The sequence below is a fragment of the Poecile atricapillus genome, chromosome 4 (assembly GCF_030490865.1).
Source record: "Poecile atricapillus isolate bPoeAtr1 chromosome 4, bPoeAtr1.hap1, whole genome shotgun sequence".
Classification (NCBI taxonomy): domain Eukaryota; kingdom Metazoa; phylum Chordata; class Aves; order Passeriformes; family Paridae; genus Poecile; species Poecile atricapillus.
Genome location: NC_081252.1, coordinates 37,369,606 through 37,397,432, shown reverse-complemented (window position 1 = coordinate 37,397,432; position 27,827 = coordinate 37,369,606). Strand labels below are relative to the sequence as shown.

At 36.4% G+C, this 27,827-nt stretch overlaps 1 protein-coding gene across 1 annotated transcript in view; it reads left to right on the top strand.

Annotated features, from left to right (window-relative positions):
• Nucleotides 1-11,697: 11,697 nt before the first annotated feature.
• The window catches only part of MARCHF1 (membrane associated ring-CH-type finger 1), a 186,572-nt gene continuing 170,442 nt past the window's right edge, over nt 11,698-27,827 (top strand). Inside the window, exon 1 of the mRNA XM_058838570.1 lies at nt 11,698-11,805. The gene's annotated coding sequence lies outside the window, so the exon portion shown is untranslated. The remainder of the gene's footprint in view (nt 11,806-27,827) is intronic.

Here is a 27,827-nt window from a genome sequence, read left to right as displayed (position 1 = left end):
ATGATTTCTTTATGGTTTCCTTTTAGTCACAGTATTCATGAGGTTTGACTTCTTCATTCAATTCCAAAATATCACTGGAAAACTGATCTTTATTTATACTCTAAGGCATTCATATTTCTTGGCAATGCTAATACAGTGAGAATCAAATGGAAGTCCTCTGCTTTCCTGAACTTAATAGTGTTCTCTAAACAGACCAAGAAAAAAAAACAAAACCAAAAACCAAAAACACCCCACAAAAACCAAAACCAAACCAAACAAACAAAAAACCTCCCAAAACAAAAAAAAAAACACCCCTGCATTATGGGGAAGATAAAGTTTATATTTGACACTATTCCGTGCTGCATGACAATCCCTCTTTTACCCCTATTACTGTAAAGCTTTCTGGTAAATAGTGTATTGATTTTACCTTTTGGGAACACAGTGCTTCTGCATGAATGGCTGTAGAGTGCTTCAGCCCTGCCCATTTGAACATCTCTTGTGAAACACAATCTGTTGTAAAGTATTGCAGTTACAGTTCATCCTCTATATACTGTCCAATGAAGAAGTCAGAATCTCTTTAATCTTTCTTTTTATGCTGCAATAAATCAATTTATTAATTTCATAGACATTTTAATTTTTTTTATTTGCCTTTTTCCTTTCTTTTCCCTGTTTTCCCTCCCCTTCACATCTTCCCTGTCAATGTTTAAAGATGAAGAACATAAAGATAGTGAAATTTGGGTGGGTGATGACATGGAGAGGAAGATCGTGCACAAGGGTGCATCAATAGTAGCAAGCTGTTGGTCCTTTCCCAAAGTTTGCTAGAAACTTGACCTGAAGTGTGTTTGTTTATTTTGGCTGTCTTAAAAACCACACTTTCATGTTCTCAAGACTCCAATAACATCTTTGAATAGTCCTGTACAATATGTACATGGATGTACCTTGCCAGATTCTTGGTTGTGTTTAACCAAAAAACCTCCACTAATCTCTTTGATTGCTTTGCTATTGAAAGGAGGCCTAGAGCTAAGGAAGATGGCAGTGCTTTCTGCCAAACAGTAATTTTCTATTTTCTGTTACAGCAGTGATTCCTTTAGAGCTTAGAGAGACTCTTTAAAACTGTTCTATGGATAGAGCAAACCAAGGAGATGTAATAATGCACTCTTGCCCTTTAATGTAATCTAACAGGAAGCTCTCTGCAGGCAATATATTTTGTTCATATAATCAATGCATGGAGGTGTGGAAGAATAAATTGATGTCTGATTGCCTAATGCTACAGAAGGAGAACACTGAGACATGAAGAGCTTATTCTTCTAATTTACCTTGTGTTTTTGAATGGGAAACCTGCTGTACTTGTTACCAGTACGTGATAATTCAGAACAGAGGAAAATTCTCTTGGTATGATGACTTACTGTTATCTACTAGTTAATTCAAAATGGGAAATTTTTAGAGGTCAGTGAAATGTCAGGGAAAATATGCTTTTTAAGGGTATAATTATGTTGACTAGTTGTTGTTTGCCACCAAATCTATGTTCAGCTTTTTTTTTTTTGTTCTGTTCAATCCTGTTCAAATCTGTTTTGTTTGTTTGGCCACACTGCTTTCCACAAAGAAGCTGTTTCCCTGTTGAAGGAAAAAATAATTTATAGAGAACATCTGAAGCTTCAGAAGCTGCTGAAAAACTCACTGCGTAAATTAAAAAAAATCCCCCCACCCTATGTAACCAAGCAGCTTTTCCGGTATCCAAAAGTTTGATATATCTCAAAGTTTGATTACTTTTTTCCTTGCAATATCCATTTTTGAAACGCCGTTGTAGATGAAGGAAATTCTTAGCAATTGATTTCTAAACATTTTTTTAAAAACTAAAATTAGAGGCCTTCTGGTATACTTGTAAATTAGATTTCAAGTTGTTTTCAAGCTGGTTTATAGTTTTCAGGAGATAAAGCAGTAATATTTTTCAAAACTTTTGAGTATTAGTGGGTTAGAATTCATATATCTAGCTTTGGTATTTAATTTAGAATTTGTCTTTCTGCAGACTTTTTATGTTAATGGGCAGTCTCATTCAAGAATTAATTCAGAACAGTCACTTAGGTCTAAACCTAAGGTCTGGAAGAGCCTGTCTTTCAACTCTTTATATGTAGATGGGTTATTTCTGGCATTTTTCTGCATCACTGTGAGGATTCCCTTAAGTGGAGGGGAGGGAGGAGAGGCAAAAGCACCACAAGCACTGGATATTGGTAGTGAGGTGGTAGCAGAAGCTCCCTGGGGCAGCCCTCACAGCTGATCAATCACAGGCACATGGAGAGTGGCAGGGAATGGAGGGCCCAGCCTCCTGTTCAACATGGCACAGGCCAGAGAAGGTGCTCTTCCAGGCAGGTTTGCAGTGTCCTTTATGGATGGAGTTACACAGCCCCCCTGTGTAACCTGTTCCATGAACTTGCAGCTGTCTGGCTAGGAGGAGGTTAATTACTGCTAATGGTCAGATTTGCAGCAAAAGCAAAGAACAGTGTGATTTGCTCTGCTGTATCTAGCCTAGAAGGGCTGCTTAGAAGGAGAAGTTGTATTTTCATTCCGTTAACTGTTGCATTTTCTAGAACAAGACCAAGCAATTACATGGAAGAGTAACTTTATCCTAGAGTTTCCTCTGGACACAATAAAGTAGCTGTTCTGCTGCTTTGCTTTTATTGTGTTTGTAGTCTTCTGTGCTTTCTGGTCAGCATTCTTAGGCTGGACTGATTGTGCTTGTCCTATTCCAAGTTATTTCCAGTAGTTAGTCATGGCTGGTAAGACTCCAGTCTCCATACAGTTGCCTTGTTCTGCCTAACACAATTCACATACACTCAGGTGTTAAATTCAGTCACAGCTAGTGCGTGGATTATCCTTGATTTCTTGGCATGATAAATAACGTAGGTTAGAACTTGCTTTCAGGAGCCTCTGTTACGTGACTGGTGTGAAATGTTTGTTTAAATAAAGTTACAGGGCACTTCACAGCTGTTGTGTGTACTGGTAGAATGGTGTTCTTGCTGTGTTCAATAACAAAGCAGCAAAAGTCAGGCACACGTGACTGCACAAATCAACTACAGCACAGTTGTGTACATAGATAAAACTTCATACAGCGATGTGTCAGCCCATAATGGAGCACTTCAAGGGCTCAATAAATCTAAATGGGTTAGTGACTTTGATAAACCAGCATGATGGTTATTTCAATTCAGATCTGTTAAGCTGAGTTGCCCAGTATTTTTGCCTATTTGAGAGACATCAGTGTCTGCCTGCTGTTGAAGCTCTACTTGAAGGATAGTAAATTCTCTGAAACAGTAAATGCCAAGTGTTTCAGGTTGCTGCTTAATGGTAATAGTGGCAAAAAGATTTTCTTATTGTGGATGAAGAACTGTTAGAATTGTTGATCTATATATCTGTATTTTCTACATATATAGATATCTGTATTGTCTACATATCTATATCTATTTACATACTACAGGTTTTTTTGGTTTGAGAGTCAGCTCTCAATGGACTTTTTGCAGCCTATTTGTGGAGTGGTTTGTATTAATAAAGTTGTTTATTAGAGCACTGTAATCAGCTGTTCTGTTCAACTGGCTGAAGTGTTCACAGGAATTGGCTGGCCTGTTTTAATTTGCTTATTGGTAGGAATTATCTGGTTTTCCTATTAAACAAATATGTGCAGACTTAGAAGTTTCAGATCTCTAGGTATCCCTTTATAGGTAAGCAAATACTCTCTCATGAGCAAAAATATTGTGGGGAGGGATTGAGAAGACGCTTTTCAGCTTTACTTTTGGGGTGACTGTGTAAGATGCTGGTAAAAAAAGAAGAAAGCTTTAGTCCATTACTTCATCTTCCTATTTGGGCACCCATTAACAACGGGAAAGGTTTGGCTTTTTTTTTTTTAATAGAAAAAGCAAATGCTAGAGGTATGTCTCTCCTTTCAGTAGTGTCTAACATATCTTAGGTTTCAATTTCCTTTCTTCTCCACTGATAAACTTTATTCAAATAATTGGTTCTTTCTGAGCCAACAAAGGTCCTGTGAAATAGGTGCTTGTAGCCTTGATTACTCCATCATCCCTGTTATTCATCTCTGAAACTTGTTGAGGTGGATTCTGTAGCTAGCCCCATATTCAGCCGCTGAAACTCTTTCCTGTCCTGTCTCCTGCTGTTCTTCATGGGCATTGTTGTTGCCTCAAAATGTCACAAATCCCCTACTGCAGTCACTAGGGAAAAATAAAGTATTTATGGTAAATTCCAGTGACTTTTCAGAGGCTTCAGATTTATAGTCAGTTTTAGACAATATTCCTAGGAACTGTACATGGCATCCTTTCTGTTCATTTATTCTTGGCAGGCAGGGCAGGTAACACCAGTATTAATCTAGCAGCATTTCAGCTGTATGTACTGCAATTTGTGAGTGCCACTGAGTGGTGTTAGGATGTGTATAGAATCATTGAGAAGACTTAGAGCTGTAAGCTACGAATTCCGTGACGTAATGACATTTCGTCTAGAATTATTTTATTACTTGGAAACAGCCCAAAGTAACTGTAATGTGTTGTTCTTTGTAAAGTTCATTGTAATAATCCAGTTTGCCATTAAAATTGGAATGTTAAAAAGGTGTTAAAAGAAAAAAAAACAACAAAACAAACAGTGTCTAAAATGAACTGAAAACTGCAAGGACTATTTTGGACTGAAAATGTTCCAGTAATTTAGTAGTGTTTTATTCCAAATTAATGTGATTTTTCTTTTTTTTTAAATCACATGAGAAGAAGATTTTGACTAATATGGCTTTAGAGACATTGATTTTGACACATCCAAATCAAATCAGTAAGTTGGCTGACACAGTAGTCTTCCCCATGGAGGTAGGAGCAGCTAGAAGCCTTTGGAGCTTCATTTGAAAGTACACTTCAGGGATGTTGTGCAGAGAGAAAAATGTAACAGGATTATGCCACAGAAATGCGTTTGTTATCTCCTTGGACTGAGTGTGGAAAGTGGATGGCAGGCAAGGCAAGCAAATGAAAAACTTCTGAAAAATACAGTGGGGAAGCAGCTGAAGGGAGGAGTTTTGGATGAAGCAGAGAAAGCAAACCAGGTGGAAAATGTCTTTTTCAGAACAGGCTGACAGAGAGATGAGTATTTTAGCAGAAGGAATGACAAAGGAGGACAGACTTAAAAGATGGAAGCAGTAGAGTTTAGTGAGAGTATTTGCAGAGCAGGAAAGAAAGGTGATGAAAGATGAGACAGCCTGAGGAATTGGGTAGTGCTGTCATGGAAGATGGCAGAGTTGCCTCCAGAGAATGTGTAGATGGAAATATTTAAGATCTCAAATAAATATTACATGCTTAGGCAGCTGAGAGAAATCCCTGGTTTTTATTTTTGGCATTACTGCCTCTGGGGAAAACTGCTAAAAAGTTCATGTTGTGCGTTCTCCAGATGAACCGTGGTGCAGAAGGATGCTAATAAACTTTTGAGCTTCTGACCTATAACTGAGCACAGATACTCTTCTGAACCTATTTTACATAGTACTCAGATGGGGAGCTGGTTCTTCTGCCATTTTATCTGCATGTGCTACAAATATTAAATCTATTGCTGTACAGTTCATTTGCTAGAATCAAAGCAGTAATGACATCAGATCCAAGATAAATATATATTGTTTATACCACTGGAAGCAGTAGAGTGACTTGAAGTTGCAGGGCTATCTGGTCCTATTTTGCTTGACAGTTCCTTATATCCACAGATATTCCCAGTCCTTGTAAATAGTCTTTCTTTTTGTCTGATTTCACTTGTCTGTTGTGTCTGAATCTTTTAGCTCTATGTTATTCTGTATAGAATTCAGTGGAAGTGTACAGTAAGAAACCAGTATGTGTTTATCACCTTGCACAAAGTCTGTTTTGTTCTCTCTGTTATTAAAATTATACATGGAACCCAGTTAGCATTTGTAAGTTTTATTAGTATTTCTAAGATAGATACTTTCTCACCACAAGCTTTAAAATTGTAAGAATAGACTTGGTCATCTCTTTAAAAACAGCCATGGACAACTGAGCAATTTGCATACCTGTGTGGGTGTTCTATGGAAGAAAAATGAGAAACAAATAAAGCTACAAAAAAATTAAATCAGGAAAAATGTTTTTTGAATGTTATAAAATGAAAAATGATAGTTTTCAGAGAAAAATTATAGCCTTCTAAATTTAAGTGTGATAGTATTTAAATAAAGAGATAGATTGGATGTGATGAACTGATGTGTAAAGTTTATAATGCACACAATATTTATTTGTTTAGGGCAATGACTTGCAATTTGTTTCAGATATTCTGATTTTTGAAAATCTCTACACTGTTATGCAAAAGTTTTTGATAGAAGTTCTTGTGAAGATATGCTTGCTTAATAACAACTGAATCTGAATCAGTACATACTGCAAGTTAATCAGTTATTTTCATCAATAAAAATAGTGGGAAGAAGTGAGCCTGCACCCCAGTCATGAATTTTGTTAATTTTTGAAGTTCCTGCAACTGGCAGCATCTGCCATTTTCAAATTCTGTAAAAATGTGCTGTTTGAATTTTTGGTACTTGATAAATTCCATTTGTATGTTTTCTATGTATCCTCATGTAATAATGATTGTCTTTAAAACATTGCTACGTTGGAAGGTGAAATAAAGACTAAGAAAGTAGGAATGTCTGCAGTAGTGATTTTTAACTTTCCATAACATATGTAATTCAAACTGATGCAAGTTCACTCATAATATCAGTCTAATTCAAATAGAGTCGATTAATATTAGTAAATGTTGCATCAGGTAATAATGCCGAAGGAATGACTGAAGTTGCAAATTGGAAGTGTGAGCTGTTAATTACTGATTGTCTAGTTCCTGAGGTAAAAATTAAGTATGTATCGAAAAAACATATTTGTAAGTCTATCCCAAGAGCAAAAATCACTCAAAATTGAGGCTGTTTCTTTTCAAATTAGGCAACTTCCATTCTTAAATATTCTGCTCTGTGAAATATTTATGAATGCCTCTTAAAGACAGGAATCAAAATTTTGCTTTTGTTCTAGCTAGTTAATATTGAGAATGCCCTCAGGCACATGGTGTAATCCTTGGGGTGTCCTGTGTAGGGCCAGGAATTGGAGTCAGTGGCCCTGATAGGTCCCTTCCAACTCAGCATATTCTGAGATTGTACTTTATAAGAAAAAACCTGGACATTTACATGCTCTTTTAATCTATAGGATTCAAATGACAGAGACTTTTTGGTAACAGGGGTGATTATAAAAGAAGATATTGATACAAACAGAAGGCTGTAGTGCATTTCAGGAAGCATATCTAAAGATCTGTTTTAGGGACAAAACAATACAAAATAAGCTGGAAGAATGTTACATCGTAATTTTTTTAACAGTGAAAGTGATGAATGCAGAAAGTGGTATATTTAAGGAATGTTTGATTTTTCTGAATTGCATCCAGAGGGCTATAATACATAAAAAAGAGACAAGGTTTTCCTGTGAGAATATGAAATACCTATAAATTCTTGTGCACAAACTATGATTACCAAGATTTCCATTCTAAAATAATGATAATTGCATATGCAAATCCAGATGGTCTTTGGGATAAGGTTCAAACGGATGACTTTTTCGGGGTAGTTACAATTTGGATTTTGTTTTCATCTATGTATCAAGCCGTTACTTTAATGAAAAATTTCACTTGGCAGAGTTGCTTCATCAGATCTAGTACTGAGATGCTTGTTTCAAAAAACAAGTGGTTTGTCTTTTAAGGACATTCCAGTGTGAGTTGAGTATTGGTTACTGTGAGGCTTGTTCTGTATGTGTCTATAAATTAATTTGGAGAAATATATTCAAAACTCTTCAATTTTCAGCTCATTGAACTGAGGTTGGAAATTTTTCTAGGCATGCTCTACTAATCACTTGGCTTCTTAGGAAAACTTGATATTTAATATAGTTAGTGTTGTATGGAAGTAAATTCCTGTTCCTTCTTCCTTTTGTGTGTCTGTGTCCATAAAACATGAAAGCCTTCCTAGTGTAACAAATGACCATTCTGATAAGTATACTATTTATGACTTCTTTGAGAATAAATTACAATGTTTCTAAAATTGATGGGAGACTGAATACTGATGTACTTGTAGATTAACTGAAATATATGTTCGGCTGCTTTTTCATTATTGAGCTTTGTTGTGTTTTATTTGGAGGGCCATTCAACTCATTTAAGATTACAGTAATGAAAACAAATCATAGTAAGCCTTGATATATGCAATCTCCTAAATTTACACTGAAAACTAGAGCTAAATCGTCCAGGTGTCTTAAAGGTAATGAAGTTAGTGTGTGGTTTCATTCATATTACTGTTATGATGAGAAAATACATGTATTCACAGAAGGAAAATAGCAGCAGTATAAATGTTTACAACAACACTATCACTTTCAATTTTGATTCTCTAGCTCAAATTTTTTAGTTTTTTCACTGAAGGAAATGAATTCAGTTGCTGGTCCATAACAGTTCTATTTCATTTGTAGGTAAGGTATTGAGAAGACACAAGAAATTATCTTGGCATATAGGACTGTATTTTGATTTCACTGACTAACAAAACAGTGATAGTTTTTAGCCTCTGGAGGGAAAAACATTATACAAAAGTAAATACTTTAGTCATTGAACAATGTTGTTATGATTGAGTTTTTACTTTTTGCAGTCATACTGTTCAGAGTAACTTAAAATGTGCTTGTGTGTGTATTGCCAAGATAAACATCTTCAAGATAACCTATGCTTTAAAAGGGTGTTTGGTATTCTTTTTCCAAGGGACAGTACCAGCCAGTGAAAATAATGGGTTGCTTAAAAGCTTATACAAAATGTGTCTGAGAAATGTTCCATGTTTCTCAAGTATTAAGAGAGCTTGGTCAGTAATGAAAACTTTTGAGATAAAATTTTGAGTTTACTGTTGCTGTCATGCCTCTAAAACCCAGCAACTTTTGTATACACTGTGTGTTACACACATTCACAGCCCCTCCTCCCCCAGCACAGGAATGGAGTACACGTGTTCACTTGTTTTCTAAACTCAAAGGACACAGTACAAATCTTTGCTATTAAGAAATGAGGGCACAGCGCAGTGGAATGTACCATGGTAATACTGGGCATGCTGGCAACGTTGCTGGCACAATTCAAACCTCAGTAAAGTTTGCCAAATGTTGGTTCAGTGAACCTCTGATCTGGGCTTAGGGTAGGAATTATTACTGCCTTATGATTTGTGTTCTTGTAACACAAAAGCTGTGAAGAAAAATGATTAAAAAAAAAATCAGAACATAGAATATCTGTAGTGTGGTTTCAGGATGGTTAGGATGCTGTGAATGAATTGTGAAGGGCTTCAAAATATGTGACCATTTATTCCTCGGACAAATTTCTTCTGGGGAATTGATGATGTACCTTCAAAGCAGGATAGCTGCAGTGTAGGATGTGCAGGAATACTACCAGGAAAGGGGTTTCTGCTTGTGGCATCTGGTGAAAAAGTTGTGGCAAACTGGGATATAATGGCTCTTTCAAACACATGGGCAGGTATGTGTATTTTAAATGGAATCCACGTAATGCTATGACAAATTCTGTTTCAAGATTCATAGTGTCACATATCTAATGAATTGCTTTAAGTGCATTTATGTAAAAATGTCTGACCTGGTATTTGAAGAAAAAGATGACTTGGAGGAAGAAAATGGAATAAAGTAGGTAGCAAAAGGCTAGTTTTTGCATCGTAACATTAAGTGTCAAGTATTTTGTCTTAACTGTCAAAGATTTTCATCAGTGTAGAATCAATATTAAATTTGGTCAAGTTGTTAGACTGGAAATTGTGAAGGAAACAAGAAGGATGAATCAAAAACTTACTCTGCCCAATAAATGATCTATTTTAACATCAACAATACCCTACTTAAATATTTCTTGACTTCATTCCTCTGAATCATAATGTGCTTATGAAGTAAGTGAGTCTCCATTAATGGTTTCTGTGGGTACTTTGTCAAAGCAGCTGGTTTTCATGGTAGCACTGTAGGCATATTCTCCACATGTTCATAGCTTGTGTTGTTCAACCAGCAAGAGTGGACAGATATTAAATTCTTACTAAGGAGATGAATGAAGGAGACATTTTTAACACTGGTGTGGTACTGAATTTAGGTGCTCTGGTTTTGTTATTTTCTTACAAAACCATGTTTTCTTTGTGCTTTATAGCAGTTCTGAATTTTGAATTGAAGTACACTGTATATGAATCCTGTGTGTTGGCTTCATTTGTATAATAATATAAAAGTTCTCCATTATAGAAGCATCTTCCAGCTTCTATATGTTTTGTCAAAAGATTAGATGTTAGGTGAGTTAACACATCTGGAATTGAATTACATCTGCCATACTACCTTTATTCAGTTCATTTGACTTCTCACAAATGTGTAGTGGAGGTTTAGCTTCTTGCAGTAATGAGTTGTTGTTTTGTATAGTTTCTGTAAGGATTAATGAAGTACTTTTAGATGAGATGGCTGAAGGTAAAAGTATTGAATATTATCACATAAAGGGAATTAAACTTTTCTACTGTAATTAATATTCCAACCCATAAAACAGAAATATATGTTCTTCCAATGCACAGGTTTAGAGCAGCTATCCCCATAGAGTACAAAACCAGAGGAAATGTCCAGACTATCCACTTGCTTGAGTGTGTGCCTTAATGATACTGCCTCCATTTGTCATTTGGTCCCAGGAGGACTGACATCCATAGCATTCGCAGCAGGGCTGTGAATTAAAGTTTCTGACCACCCGCTCTCCGTAATTTTTATCTCTGTGTGGTTCCCAGGCTGTGTGCAGGATGAAACAGGACTCGAACAAAGAACAAAAGCAGATTTTTGGGCCATGTAGTCTTAATGTAAGAGGGGACTTTCCTGAAGACCCTCATAGCTGTACCAGTTTATGGAATGCTTTAAAAGCCAGAAAGCTGGATAAAAATTTAATTATTAACCTCTACTCGAGCATTCCAGTTTGATTTACATGTAAATATCCAACAAGAAATATGTTTAAAAACAATGGAGATGAAAAGTCCCATTCTGCCATGAATAACCTACATATAAAACCTTGTTAAAATGGTAAATTGCCTTTCCATATGAAGCTGACATTTTAAAAAGATAACTTGAGTTTATTTAAACTAATTTTTTAGCAAATCTGACTCAAAACATTTTTCTAATATTTTGTATTATTGTGACTTGGTTAGAATGTCAGATTTTTGCTGATTTTTTTTGGTTGATGTTCCTGCTTAGAGTATATGCGACAATATTCCTATCCTTAAAAGGTTTTTCACTATTTTATAAATATATTTGTTCTGTTTTAACAGGGGTTGGGTATCTTACCTGTGAAAACATACGTGTGTGAAACTAAAGCTGTTTTATGATATGTAGTATTTATGAAATGAGGTCATTCACTTCGGGTGCTGAAAGCTGTTTCAGTTTAATTTAAAAATCGTATCAGAGTTTTTCCTGCTTCTTCATAGCTTATCTGAACACCTCATCTGTAGAATTTTGCCTAGCATGGCAAATTGTAGTTTTGTCAAAAAAGCATGTTTTGGTTATGCAAATTTTGCTGGTTAAAGGCTTCTTACAATTGTTCCTCAAAAATTTGAGACATAGAATGCCATCCACAAGCTAAAGAGGGGTGGTCTGTGGCAGCATTTTCCTCCCCCTGGATAAAGCTCTCTTGTTTGATTGCCAGGCAGCCTCTTTTGGGGACAGGTTCTGCTGTTTCTGTTGGTGACTCTGGCAATGGTTTCCTCCTCTGGCATCACCAGAGAGGAGAGCTGCAGTTCTGTAATCGGTGAAGGAAGACAGTCTTAAGGTACATCACACTTGAAAGATTGCTGTAGTCACTACTGTATCCTGTGAATTGTTGTTAATTAAAATAACTCTACTTTCAAATGGCTAAAAGTTTACTTAGTTGGTGACTTACACTACTCAGCTCCAGTGAGGCACATCTGGAATGCTGTGTCCAGTTCTGAGCTCCTCAGTAAAAGAGACACATGGAGCTCCTCAAGCAGGTTCAGCAGAGGGTGACAAAGATAATGGATAGACTGGAGCATCTCTCTTTCAAGGAAAGACTGAGGGAGCTGGGCCTGTTCAGCCTCAAGAGCAGACAACTGAGAGGAGAACTCATCAATGTCTGTCAGTATCTGAAGGAAGGGTGCCACGAGGATGTTTCCAGGTTCTGCCAGTGGTGCAGAGTAATAGGACAAGAGGCAAGAGGCAGGAACTGATGCACAGGAGGTTCCACCTGAACATGAGGAAGAACTTCCTTACTGTGTGGGTGACAGAGCACTGGAACAGGTTCCCCAGAGAGGCTGTGGAGTCTTCCTCACTGGAGATACTCAAGAGGTGTCTGGACACAATGCTGTGCCATGTGCTCTGGGACGACCCTGCTTGAGCAGGGAGGCTGGATCAAGTGACCCTCTGGGCTTGCTTCTAGCATTACCCGATCTGTGATTCTGTGACTCGCACAGTTTTCTGACAGGATGATGTGTTTTGGAAAGAGGAGGAAAACATGAAGTTTCATCTCTCCCCATAAAAATGTATGCTGGGAGATCAGTAGGTTGTTCATCTTCTACTTCAGTTTCTAAAATGTTGAGAAGTCTTGCTGCTACTGGCATTTCTAATAAGTTCTGTGTAATTATCTCAGCCCTCAGTTTTGAGAAGGTGGCAATCCATAGCTAGCAGGAATAGCACATTATCATCTCTCTAATCACATTTTCTATTTTTTTGTGAGGAATGTTTATTGATTCATATTCACCAAGCTGTTATGTTTCAAACATGAAAATTGTTAGTGGGTGGCATACTCTCTCTTATTGTGCATGTGTATCAGAAATCATCTGTCATCTGATTTAAACTTCAATTTAGTCAGCAGAGCATCTCAATTTGGAGAAAATTTGACTCCATTATAAAACACAATTGTGATAGGATTATGTTTTTATGGTAATGCATGTAATTTATTGCTCTTATTATCATGCAACAGATTGTAGAGTAATGTTTTGACTTACTCCTTTAGAACTGCTTTTGGAACATGAACATTATAACATTACTCTTATGTGGATTATTTTCTTTTTTTTTTTTTCTTTTAAACTTTAAGGAGACATACACTGGCCTGACTTTCATGAATAACATTATAAGGAATTTTCAAAATGTATTTGGTACTATGAGACAAGTAAACAAGGGATATAATATTTGAAGGAAGGATGGTGAAGGTGTTTATTCAAGAGTGAAATGAAGATCTTTTAATTAAGTTACGGAGTTCCAGCTGGTTTTGTTTACCATAATCTTGTATTTTGCCTCATGCACTTGGTTATATCTTGTCTCTTAGCAGATTCAAGTGCTAAAGTTGTGAATACACAGTTGTTAAATCAAACAACCTTCCTTTCCTGGGTGGAACTTTGTAAGATTTTTGCAAATACTGAGCTATAATATCAATTCCAGTTTCAAGAAAACTTCTAATTGAACCTACTGGCCAAATACAAATAATCCCTGTGAGGCTGCATTCTGTCATTTTGGATTTTGTTTTCTTTCTTGAAACACAAGGTCTTGTGCTGGTCAGCAAGTTCTTGTGTTCCAGAAGTGTAAGGGCTGAATCTCTTGTGGCTGTTGGCCAACTGACAGCTTCCCTGCAAACTGGACAGCTTCTTTCCATCCAGAAATGTGCTTGTTAAGGGATGGCAGTCCTATGAGACCTCTCTGATATTTGTAATTACCAATTTTAATTTATATGCCCAATCTATTCTATGATTAGAATATGAGAGATATTCATGTACTCAAAATTGCATGTAGCTTAGGGTTTTTTTGAAAGAGGAACAATATGCATTACTTTCCTACAGAAGAAAAAGAATATTTTGTGAAGCGTATTTCAAATGCTGCTTCCTTTGCATTACTGTGTCCTGAGTACAGTTATTCAGTTGACAGCTATGAAGAACTGTGTGTGTGTAGGTCAAGCACATGCATTCAGAGTTATCTCATGTTTTTGTTCATTTTTGCTTTATTGCAGTGGGATACAGTCCAGACTAGGTATCTTTCAAATCTAAAAACGTAATTTTAGTGTGATTTGTAAGTGCTTTTTTCTAAATTCTGTTACTAGAAGATAATCAGGGAATTTCAGATTATAAAAAGAAAATAAAAATTAGCTGAGGTTGAAATGGTGACTATTCGAGCCACTGACAAATTTACTTCTATATATGAGGAGCAGGGGGAACTTAAGGAGTTATGTAAGGACAAAACTCAAATCTGATTTATGCTAATTCATACTTAAAATGATATGTTAATTATTTTCTATTGTTGCTGGTCCTCTGGCACCCTCGGAGTTGCTGCTGATATTCATGTAATTCTGTGCATTGTCCTAAAGTTGGTGGGAGAATGACTAAATTGTGTGAAATGTTGTGTTCTTAAATCTTCATAGAGAAAAATCTGTGATGTTGATGATAAAGCTATTAATTTATTTGGAGGAGTTTTTTAAACTATATGGAATAGTTCAAGCAACAGATTTGCACATGAGCTCTGCTCATCCTGAAGGGCAGTGCTGCTTTGTCACCCTGCTTTTGTCATTACCTTGTGAAGGTGGGAGATCAGGTAGGACACTTGAGAAGTGTACATTTTGATGGTAACATCATAGGTGGGAGCATCATCAGTAGGGGACAACAGCTGTCAAGTTTGGTTTTTTTAATGTTATAATTTTATTTATTATTTGACAGACTGCTAAACTGTCCCTCAGAAAAGTTTTTGTTTTTTTCATTCTTAAGACTAAACTTTAAATTCAAGTTTAATCACTTTCATGATTGTCTTTAAACCTTTCTTCTTTACAATCCACAAGTATGTCTGCATTTTTCAGCTTACCTCACTGTCGCTAGAGGACATGGAATGACTCACATGTACACTCACAGTGATAGGATAGAAAAAACCTCCTTTTATTTTTCTGACTCCAGTATTTATAGATTCTCTGCATTGACCAGGGATTGGATTATAAAGTTACCGTCTTCCCAATCACACTGGTCATGTGAAACGTCTGTCAAGGGACATTATCAGAAGGAATGTGGTAAACACGTTATGTTTATAAAACCTCTATGGGAAAGCAACAGAAACTATGAAAAACATTCTCAGGCGGCTTGCTTTTCAGGGTGACACCTCACAATTAACATTACTGGTCTTTTTCTGCTTATAGAATGTTTATTCTCTCAAAAATGCTTCATTCTGTTCTCTGCTATAATAAATGTTGTTTCTGCCATATAGCAAAGTAAATCACAAGATAACAGAGATCTCACAAGGACTGAGATCTTCACTGAGATAGCTGAAATTAATTTTAGAGTAACAGAGGTGAGCCACATAATGGGGTGCAACACATGCCTTTTGTACTTAAGTGAAGCATTTGGACAGTATGATGCTGGAGCCATTTTCTTGCTCAGTAATTTACCTAATTATGAAGTCTCTCCTTTAAGAAAAGTAAACTTTGATTTTCTTTGCCAAAAGTAAACTCAGATTTTCTTTGCCGATCTTTTTGTATTAGCTTGCAATTAATTAAATTTATACAGGTTGTTTTATTCAGATCCTCTGCCTTTTTTATAAGTCAAATTATTTATCACTTCATTGCTTTGCAAGTTTTTTCCTGCTGTAAGCATTTTTCCCAAACAAGGAGATGGAACTACAGCTTTAATAATGTCTTTCAATGTAATGGATTATAAAAGATTCTGAAGAAATTGGTACAAGCAAAGTTATAATTCTTTGTGCTATTTTTCTTTGCTTATCTAATGACAGCTCTTTCTGCAGAATAGACAAGCTTTTATGTCTCTCTACAGCTTTATCATGTGACTGCCTTACTATGAGCATATTTCTTGATAAATTCTCCATATTAGGGAACAGCCTTTAGTCTAGAATAAAGGGCTAAAGACTGCATAAATGGCAAGCCAATTTACTGAGGATTTTTCTTTGTCTACATCCTGCTTTTTTAACCCAAATGTGAATTTTTTTTTATAGGCATTTCATTTTGGGGTTTTGAATTTAATTTCTTCTGAGGCTTATCAGCTGTCGTGATGCCAAGACCTTAAAAAAAGAAAGGTATAGAAAACCAATTCTAAGCAGGAACAGCAACAACAAAAATAAAGGAGGAAAAGAGAAAGTTTTCTTCCTGGAAACTTTGCAAACTAAATGAAAGACAAATTGATAAATACAGACAGGTAAGAATCAACAATGACAGGATGAAAATAATGATATAAAAATAAAGAGGGGGTCAAAAATTGGTTCAGTTATTTGTTGCAACCTTTTGCGTTCTTATATTCTTAGTGTGGTTTCATTTATGCAGTAAAGCCTCTGGCATTAAATGGAATCTGCTTTGCATTTACACCAGAGAGATCTGGTGTTTACAGGAAAAAATATCTCCCATGGGAGAGGACTCCAAGGGGAGGACTGTGTCTTTAAACCTGTTGGTTTTCCTCCTAAGATCATATCATGGTTAGCTTGTGCTCAAATCATTCTAGTGCCACCTTCTTCTTAATTTCACTTGTTCTTTGGAGGATATGGACCAAGGTAAAAAGACATCAGTGTTATCATACAGACTGTGATAATGAGGAGGAAGAAATCTGAACTGAGAATGAGGCATCTGTGAAAGTGGTTCTCAGCTAAGCATTTACTGAATCATAGGAAATCAGAGTCTGTTGGAAAGGACTTCAGGGGTTATCCAGCCTAAACTTTGGGCAGACCTGGGCTGTGGCCATCCCTAGGTCAGATCTCTCATGATTCTGGTCCTGGACACTTTAAAGAATGTGGAGATTCCATAGCCTCCATGGACAACAAATCAAGAGCAGCATTACTTTTCTGGGGATACGTTGACTCGGTAATGTTCAGCCTGAAGCTCTCAAATGTCAGTTTGTGGCTGTTTCCCCTTGCTTAGCTGTCTGCCACTACTGAACATTTGGCTTCCTTTTTTCTTTGTGGTTCCCCTTCCCATGAGCTTGCCCCTCTAGCCTGCCATTCACCAGACTGAATAAGGCCAGCATCCTTAACCTCTCCTCATGTGTCATGGGATCCTGACCATTGTGACAGTCCTCTGCTGGACCTCTCCACACTGCTCTTGTGAGGCTGCAAAAACTGGCTGTGTAGGAAGCTGGTCTCATCACTGCAAAGTGTAAGATGGCAATAAATTGTTCTTTGGGCCCTTTTTAATGATGCTCAGGGTGCAGTTTGCCTCATTTGTGATAAGAGGGCACTGCTGGCTGTCGTTTAACTTGGTGTCCCCTGTAAGTGCTGAGACCTTGTTGACTGCTGGTCTACACTGCAGTTGCGTTGCTGAAGGTGTAAAACTTTGTACTTGCCTGTGTTTAACGTTTTGAGGTACACGATGCCCCGTCCTCAAGTTTGCTGAGGTTTCTCTGAGTTGAAGTTCTGCTGTTTCTGTCAGCCACTTCTTCTGCTTCTGGGTCATCTGCAGGTTTGCTAAGGATACAGTCCAGGTAGATCTGTGAAGTGTTATACAATGGTTGGGAAGGATGTAAGAGACCAGCAAGAATAAAAGGATGATAATTTTGGCATTAATAACATGAACATGACTTTGATGAGACCTATTGAGTTCATCTTTTGAAGGTACAGGAGAATAGTTGCTGCTGCTTTTTTCCAGACACTGAACTTTTGAAAAACTAACTTGGATCTGCTTAAGACAATGTCTATTGTAGGGAAGAAGGTAAAGATCCTGATTCTTATCCATAGGTTCTGATATGGTTTATTGTGTTTCAGAGAAACACAAACTCAGTCTTAGGCACATATTCCTTAGTGAGGTCTGTCCCAAAGAGCTCACTAATCTTCAGAGCAACTCATAAGTCCTGATATATGTTCCACCTTGTCTAGATAGCCTTGTTCTTGCTATTCTGCCTCAATTTCTCTCTTTTTTTTTTTTTTTTTTTTCTTTTTTTTCTAGCTCTTACCATTTCCAGAAGCTTAATGAGTAACACAGTCCACTAGGACATGAAGGATGTGATTAACATGGACTTAGTCTTCTCAGGTTCAGGAGGCAGTTAAATGTTTCAAGCCAGACAAATTGTCCTGCCAAGTTGTTGTATGAAGTGAGGGTATTGTCTTCTGTCCTCAGTCTATTACTAGTTTAGTTTAAAAATGGCAGTAGTTGCCCCTGTTCAACAGTATGGATTAATGGGCACATAAAGCAACTCACAGCACTACTGGGGAAAGTGCCTACATTTGTAGGAGGTAAGATTTAAAACTGCACTCCTGCCCCTCTTGACCTTGTAAATACAGTGAGGTAATTGTAAGAATTATGTTAAAATTGTTTTATCATTTCAGGAATAGGAAGTCTGTTAAATCTTTCCAGACTTGGTCAGCAGCCCTTGAGTTAGCATTGTGTGCTCATGTTCTCTTCCATTAAAAAGTGTTAAAACTCACAGCTGAAATTTAGCAGTAATCATGTAGGTAAGAATCTTGCTTTCAAGCTTAAATTTTAAACCTGTGAAAACTCAAGGAAAGAAGTAGTCACCTCTACAACTTTTCGACATTTCAGGCCTATTTCTGAGGGGAGGCTATTCTGTCAGAATAGGATAATTCAGTAACCAATATGTATTTGTGCCGTAATTGTTGAAATGAGAGAACTTTTTCTGTTGTCTGTCATTGAAGCATTTAGCTCTCAGTGCAGGGGAATTAGTAGCTAGTTGTGTACCAGAAATGCAACTTAGCTTGCCAGAGTACTTGCGAAGCAAGCCTGTGTTTGACATCTTTTTTGGACAAAGGAGATGCCTTCAGAGAAGAAGCCGACTGGAGTACTTTTGTTATAAAATATTGAAATTCTAGTGTAAATTATCCAGATGATTATCTTCCTCAGAAACTTTAATTATTATTTTCTGCTCCTGTGTAGTCTTAAATGTTTGTGAATTAACCATTTGTGCTTTTCTTCGAGTGAGATACTGTCATTTGTTCTCTCTTTCTGATGCAGGCCATATGTGCCAGAAGTTTATCTACACACTTGCTATCAGCTGGTTTGACAAAAGTGTACACTTCAAACTTCTCTTTATAAAACATATTACTTGTTTTTCTATACTAATGATTCAGTGGCATTATAATATAATTTGTTGTAGTGAAACAGCAGACAGTCAGAAGATGCAAGTTTTGAGTGTGTGCAGTTAATGAAATGAAATGTATTTTGACAGACACCTAGTAATTAGACTTTAAAACTGATTTTCCTTTTGCATTTAATGATGTTTTATTTAAGCTCTTTGCTGAGAAGCTTTTCATTAGCTGTTAGGACTTTGTGTTTCTGAATTTCACTGAATTTCATGAAGTGATGTAAATCAAGTCATTATGAGCTTATATGTGCAGAGCTGTCAGTGTGTTTTTCTGAAATTATTTCCAAGCTTAGGATTCTGGTTTTAAGAGCAAGTTTAAGCACAAGGAATAAATTTGGATGTGTAGCTAACCATGCTGCTCTACTATGATTTATATTGCCAGTACTGCTTGGCACATGACTTGAGTTGAAATAAACAAAGAAAAATAGTAAGTGTTTTATATCCACCTTAAGTTAGAGTAAACCCTTCCCTAAAGTATAATACTTAAATGTATTTTCTCAGTTTGACAAAGGTGTTTCATAGAGGAGATCAATAATCTTCTATTGCTGCTGTTCCTTTTCCTTCCCAAACTCCTGTTTTGTGAACTTGGTACTGAAGCTGTTCTGTTACACTAATGGCATATTTTTTCCTATTTAATGCACTTTATTTAAAACCAAAAAACTCTTCTGCATGTAGGACTTGTTCTTCTTACCTGCTTTCCCTTAAGTCCTGACATGAAAATTACCTGTGTGAAGACTACTTTTACTCTGAAATAATTGATTTATAAGATTGTTCTCACACAACATACATCTTCCCATGTTGTTCCCCAGAGAGTGCTGTGAGGTGTTTATTTTAACATTCTCATTCAAGCTGTGGCATAGCTTTTGGGAATGTGGGTTTTCTTCTGTGAGTACACACTGTGTAATATTTTACTATATCGATGGATAAATGAGAGAGACAAAATAAGGGGTATGTAACAAAGCTTTTAACCTTGAACTCATTCCTTGAAAAACCAAGTTTTCTTGCACACTTACTCTGTCAGCATTATTAAGCTCACCTGTATGGTTATATGTGGCTTTATGCTTTTGTGAACACTAAACATGAATGGAAATTTGATGATTAATGGATTAAAAGATAGATAAAGAGCTACATGCTAAACTGCCTCTTTACTGTACCCAGCCCCCTGCCCATTTTCTCTCTCCACTTCAGAGCCCTGAAGGACCAGTGCTCATGAGACCTCTCTCTCACCTCAGGCTCTGGTGTTGGATCAGCTGGCTTTGTTGCTTGATCCGAGTCTTTTTATCATCTCTTTCATGTATAATGATTTGTTTTTAACTTGTTGATCAGAAGTCATGGTAGTTATGATGAACTTAAGATTTGAGATCAATTGCAAAAACTTTTTACTCTAGCAGTTCTTAGAGCAAAACAAAACAAATGTGCCTGTAAATGCACAGTATTTCTTTTGAGTTACTGTGGGAGCTGAGCGCAAGGACTGGTAAAGAACAGTGCTGGCAGAGAAACAGCTCTTCTGGGGAGTGAAAATAATGCTAGGCTTTGCTTAAAAGCTGTCTGAAAATCTTGGAGATTTTTGTAGTGAACTTGTCCTGAACAAGCTGAATCAGTGGAGCCGGAAGAATCCTCACCATGTTTCTACTTCTAGGGAAGAGTGAATACAGAACATGTTATCTGGGCACTAATGCCTGCAAGGAGGGAAAAATTGGTGACATTTTTCAAAATATCCCAATACACAGATTTGAGTGTTAGTACTGCTCTTGATATTGGAGAGATGTTTTTTTGTTTGTTGGTGTTTTTTATTTGGATTTTTTGTTTGCTTTGCTTTGTTTTTGTTTGCTTTTGTTTGGTTTGCTTTGTTTTATTTTGGTTTTGCTTTCTTCTGGAATCCCAACTTACTTGTTTGTTTATGTGAAGTGCACATTTTGAGAGTTTTGGTCAGTCATTTCTCTTTTTTTCTTGTGGTGGGTTTTTTTTTCCCCCTGACACTTATTTATTTTTGTTTCTCATATCCAGACACAAAACTAGTATAGCAATGAGAGACGCTTCTATGGGTACATGTGGTAATAGCCTTACGTTTGTGTCTTTATTAGTTTTTCATCATTTTTGACTCTCTCGCTGGGGGAAACCTGAACCAAATAAAGGAAGTGCACAGAAAACGTACTTCATTGTACACTTACAAATCAGCAACTTGTTTGTAACAGGCATGTTATGAACACCAGGATTGCATCTACCTCAGGGTTCCTTGAGATACTGGCCTTGCTGGCATATCATGGTTCTGATAGGAGAGAGGGAACTCGGATGTAGCCGTTGAATCACAGAACACGGTTGATGACATCATAGTATTTTTGTCATAACCAATATGCATTTACAACATTTATTCAGTAAACCCTCAGCTTGTATAGGTTGACACTGTTATTTTTATATAAAAATGCAAATTAGAAAAATGTAACTGTGAAAATAATAAAACCATGGCTGACTACAGGAGGCATTGTTACCTGACAGTATATATCCACATGACTGTGAGGGTAAGATAGGTGTGTGATTTAAGTTATGTCCTTAGATGTCAAATTTTACCAGTTTTTGTTGCAACAGAACTAGAAAGACATGACAAAATTACTAGAAAGCTGGCAACCACATGAGGCTGACATAAATGTTCCTTTGTCAAGCAGAACAGTCTTTGAAGGAATACACCAGTGTAAGCAAGTTTGCATTTGCTTTTCCTTAAAACAAACAAAAATTTCTACCCCTAGCATTGAGACAGTTTGTCACTATTTTTGCCTTCTGTATAAATGCAGTTTTACAGCTAGCCATATTTCTTAATTAGATTTTAGAACTAAGATCTTTGCCAGCCATTCTTTGTTTACACATTCAGTGTTTCAACAAAGCAAGGTACTGTCTGAATTTTAGCTGACAAATGTTTTCGAGAGTAAAACCACCAGAAGCTACTGCTTGTCTTGATAGGTAACGTTTAGGAATGTGATAAAATAGCAAGCAATATGTTTCTAACAGAATAAGCTTCACCTAGCTCTGGATGGAATTGCATTTAGCGTGTGCCTTTGATTTCTGAGTTACTACTTGGACATTTTTCTTTACCTGTTTTTATTTTTTTAATCCACCAAGGTGTATGATTCTTTTTACCTTAATCTGGGATTAACCTTAGCTTTTCAATGAATGAGGTTTTTTTTTGTTGTTTTGTTGTTTCTGAAAGCCGCTCAGTCTGTTACTCAATGCCAGTTTCCTTTTAACTTTTAATCAATTCTTTCTTAAGAAGTGATGTCTTCTGTCACCGTTTTCAGTGTAGTTGCTTTCAGTGAGGGACATGATTGTCTCTGGTATTTAATTCTTTTAGCAGCTTCTTCTTTTTAATAGGCTACATCATTTCTGTGTCATTTTCCTTTTGGAAGTCGTGTACAGCTGTGGTGGATTTTTTGGCTTTTGTAACTCCTGGAGGGATATTGAGTCTGAATGTATTATTAGCATGCCTTTCAACAGAAAAAAAATTGATCAAGATCCTGCACACACTGTGGGACTGCATCTCTAATGGTTTCCTAACCAGCTCTCCATGAAATGGTTATTGTAGTGCTAAAGTTTCATTTCTGGTTTGTGTCCCAGTGTGATGCTTGCCTGATCCTCATGGGTGTCTGGCATTAAAATTGTATTTCCTTCCCTCATTGCCTCTCTGATTTCTCTTACTGGATCATCAGTGGTCAAGGCTATCAGTCCAGGAAGGCAATTGCTAATATAAAGCTGCCTTGAACTCTTACATTTGAATCCAGGAACACTGAAATCTTTCTTCTTAGAAAAATTTGGTCAAAGGCAGAGTACTTCCCTGGACTCTCACTGCGGACTCCTGAGAGCTGAGACTTTCTACTCTAGTGCCCTGTTGTCCTTCCATTGAGAGAGAAATGTATCAAGCTCCAAGCCCTGTATAACTGGTCCACAAAGTCTGGCATTTCGCAGGAGCAGGACATATTTACAGAATACTTCGAATATGTCCTTATTCTGTTCACAATTGATTATTTCTTTTTCTGAACATGAACTCCTGCTTTGGTGGGGAAAAAATGTACATGCTGTGGACATCTCCAGAGCTCTTCTCTATTGTAATCATGTATTTGTCAGTTTTTATCATCATGCTGAAATAGTACAAATATCCAAAGGCTGTACAAGGTAAGAGTGAATTGCATCACTAATTGAAATTAACAGGAATCCCTGGCTCTTTTTATTCAGCCATCTGTTGGCCTCCATGCTCTGGTTAACTCTGCACGTATTTTGTTCAGAATATTGTCCATTCAGATTGCTGTACTACAGCTAGTAATAATTGACTGGTATTTTAATGCTAATCTGCACTATTCAGCTCCTGGGTCCAATTGCTTATTGTTAAGAGGATAGAGAATCAATGGTGATTTTTTTTCACCTCTCCCCTGGATTATATGTACTACATTGTAGCTGTTTAAATTTAAAAATAAATGCACAGTTCCAAGAATATGATGCTATTATTGTGCTGTTGGCTGCTGTCTCTCAATATAGATTTTTTGTGATGGAAAAGAACACTTTTTTTGAAGCATGTTACTTTTCATAGGTTTTGCTGTTTAGCCTCAGTTTAAAGTGATAGTGTTTGTAGTAACAGCAAAAAAATTCAAGTAATATATTTTGCTAAGAGACTTCCATCCTTTGTATGTAGGTAGAACTTTATCTATAACCAAAATTTTCTCTTTGGCAGAATTCTTTCTGCCGGTGAAATTCACAATGTTTAGTCATAAAAATGATTTTCACATCCAGCTTTGTAGATGAGTTTTATGAAGTACCAGTTAGTAAATAAATAATTCAGGAAGAAGTCTGTTGAATTAATTTTGCTTGGAATTAGACAGCTAATTCTACTTATTGCACTAAGTTGTCACATTGAATGGTAGAATTGTTCTGCTTCCTTCCATGGGGGAAAGGAAACTGTAAAATAAGACATCTTTATGAATAAGATCTGTGAGTCTTTGTTATATGATAAGTGAAAACAGTAATGCTTGGCTTTTATGTGGTCCTTAACTTTATCAGTAGTTTTGATAACAAGGAGGTTTATCTATTAAGTGATTGTAATAACATAATCCAAGTGTAGGGATAGTCACAGAAGTCACAGAAGGAAATACCCTAGAGTGAGAAGAACTGGGTGGGACAGAGGGAGGATGGGAAATTTCAGAATTTTGTCAGCAGTCTTCATAATATTAAATACTTTTCTGTATTTACATTTTTATTCAGTGTAATTGCTTGGCTGAATTTTGACTTCATAGCTCTAGAGTGTATTATTCCCAGCAGATTAAGAGAATTCTAGGAATAAGGAATGCAAGAAAGCAGCAGTAAGTTCAGCATGGAACAGTGACATTGCTTGCAAGGCAGGCTTGTTTTTTACAAAAACATTACGAAACACTGAAGTCTTGGCTTTACAAATAGTTATGGAGTAGAAAAATTTGTTAAGGCTGCAGGGGTATAAAGTGAAACTTGTACAGGCTGAACCTGTCATAGAGTGATGAACAACTAATTCTTTCTATTAGTGTTACGTTTCAGTATTGCTGCTGTTATGGAATATCTTGTTGATGCACCTGAAATTTTTAGTCTAGAAGAAAAATTTCTAAAGCTAAAACTAAAGCTGAAACTTGTACTTTTTTTTGTATTTAAAATCTTTACAGTTACTTTTATAATAATTACATAGTTTTATTTTCAGAAGAATACCACATACTGTTATTGGACTGTTTCAGATGCTAAAATTCTGCCTGAGTACTATGCATTTGAGTATGATAAGTGTTCCTACATTTTTCCCAGGGCTTGGCTGTTATTCATAACTTTTTGAATACTGAGGAGTAAAATACAGATTTATTGTTTAATGGAATAAGGAAATATTTTGGTTGTTTTCTTTTCAAATATTTATTTCGGCAAAAAGTGATGGTATGAATAATAGATATCAGAGGTGGAAAATAAACTTATTAAGCTGTAACTTGCACTTTGATGAGTATGGCATAGAAGTACCTTGTATATTTATCTGTTTTGTTACACTGTAAATTCCTAGCTGTTTTAGCTACATATGTTTTAGCAGGGTTTTTTTATAGCCTAATAAATATCAACATACTAAAGGTTTCCTTGGCATCTCATTTATTCTTTGTTCTAACTTCAGACTATAATTTCTAATAATTGTTATGTCCTGAATAACACACCATGGTTATTTGGTGCTGGATTGACCCTGCTTGCATATCAAGCTGTAGTTGTGAAATAGAAAGCTTTTGGAAGGGGTATCCTATGTAAGGATGATTTTTCTCTATGTGAATATACTACTGTTAAAATAAATTGGAAATTGTGGAGTGACAAGAGTAATAATTTGTCATGAATCATTGGGCTAATCACATACGTGCCGTGGTTTTGGATGGTGGTACAATAGCATTTGTGGAAGAGTAGAATTTTTCATTGGCAAAACTTGAAATTTTCATATCTGTGTCTCTTCTGGGAAATTTTTTCACTACTTATAAACAGCTGAGGTCTCCCTTAGCCTTGGTGCTTTGTAGAAGCCTGAATGTTAGGGCTAAAGGAACTTTGGTTCATGAACTATCCATTTACTGCAAGAAAGCAGATTTTTTTTCTGAATGAGCGCTTTACCTTAAACCTTTAAACAACCCTCAGCACTTTAACAACCTAAGTAACAAGCTCCCTCAGCAGGTTGCTCTTTTACCAATTTGACGTCATTGTTATGAGATCACATAACCACATATCCTCACTTTCATTTATTCTGAAATGTAAAGTCAAAATCTGCATCACAAAACTGAGAATATTTAATAACATAAAAATTATTTTTTTTTTTTAGTTGATAAGTGCAGTGGTAAATATGCATGGTGATACACTACTATGCTTTTAGAAAGTAATTAAAAAAAATAAAAATCTCAGTGTAAGTCTTTTACTTGTCTGTGAACATTGTAATACTCTATTAAAACCAAAAAGCATAATTGTTCCCTGAAACAGCACCCAAGGTTTGTGATTACTTTGCAAACTATTGGTTTTAAAGTTCTTGAAGAGTGTCTGTAATCAGCATAGCTGATGACTTCTTAATTAGACTAGCCCTGTGACAATTTGGCTCCCCATACAGTGTGTTTATGAATCTAATCAACCAGGCAGTGAAAAAAACAATTATAGATACTGTCTTTATTTTTTAACTCACAAAGGAGCAAGAATTGCAATACTGGAGCTCTTGCTTCTGTGATAATTAAAACATGCATATGAATGGATAGAAATAAAAGAATAAATTAAAAAAAAATAGTGCTGTGAAGAAGTCGATTCAGCGCAAAGTGAGATCCTTGGCAGCTAACAGAAGCAAGAGAAGGACATCAACTCTTGGACTGTGCCATAAAATCCAAACTACCTTCTTAACTAGTGTGCATCAAATTTAATTTTTTTTCCTTGGGTATTTCTCAAAGTACAACAGGTCTTATATGAGAGTTTTTGGTTTTGTAGTGGGAGGTCAGTCAGTCTGTTGTCTAGATTAAAAGAGGAAAACAGTATTGTCTACTATCAATTCATGTCCTTGGATTTGTCTTGTTTCTTATTGACAGATGTGTGTTACGAATTTGTCATTAGTAGCCCTTTCTGTATAAAGTGATTTGTAGTGAAAATAGCTGGAAACAGTAGTTAGAGTCAATATTACCCAGACTTGTTGTTTCTTCCATTTGGTTTTTCAGTAAGTTAGTTGTTCATTCACCATCCATTTGTGACTCCCAAGATTTTGAGCTCTGTGCTTGCTATTCCAACTGTGTTGGCAATTGAATGGTGTGCTGTATTCTGTGAACACTTCGCTGTAGTAGCTGTGGATGTTAGTCTGCCTGGTGACTGACATCTGTCTGTGGTTTAATTATTGCCTTTTCTCTCCTTAGGGAAGAGGTTTGTGCATATATTTTTTTCTTGTCATTGATAGAAAAAGCTTGGGTTTTGGTTTTGCACTACGGTTACGTGGAAAGGTTGAGTTCATTTAATGCCTGTGAGGGAGTAGGTTAGGAGCTAGAGGCTTTTACAACTGAAAACTTTGGTTTTGCACAAGTCAATCTGTCCCATGGGACAGGCAGTTATCCTTCTCTTTTGAAGTGGAGTTGTTACGTTCCTTTATTCCAGCCTCTTTTACAGCCTCGTAGCTCTCTCTAAGCTAGATCACTCACTGGCTGCCTAAAGCTGTGTACTGAAACCTGGTACTCAGTAGTATTCTAGTATTGCCAGGTACAGAGCAAAATTTACTCTCTTACAGACACCATTTACCTTAGTGTAAATAGTTGTAATCCACCTATAAATCTTGCCTATGTGTGGTTTTCAATTATATATATGTATATATATAAAAAATTACTAATAAATCAATAGAAAGTAGAGCAGAAGGAATTGATGTCAGAAGGCCACCTGGGATTTTCAAAGGTGAAGGTATTTATTACTTTTTTCCCTGGTTTACATCTTCAGGTTTCCCTTTCCTGATTTAGCAGTGGTTTTTGTGAGGGTCTAATGGCAGTAGCAGGGCAGGTGCCCACCAGACTTACTGGGTCTTTTGGATAGGGCCCACCAGAACATCAGTTGTGGTTGCATTAAACTTTTTGCCATATTCAAAGCAGTTTAACAGTTGCATGCTGCCATTCTTTTTCTTGATTACATGAAAAGAATCTGCATAAAATAAGGATATTCCTTCTAACAGCTGGAGAGAGACTTCAGAGTTTAAAACAAGATAGGTGGTTATTGTGAGCAAAAGCATTTAGGTTTAACTAAAAGACACCTGATG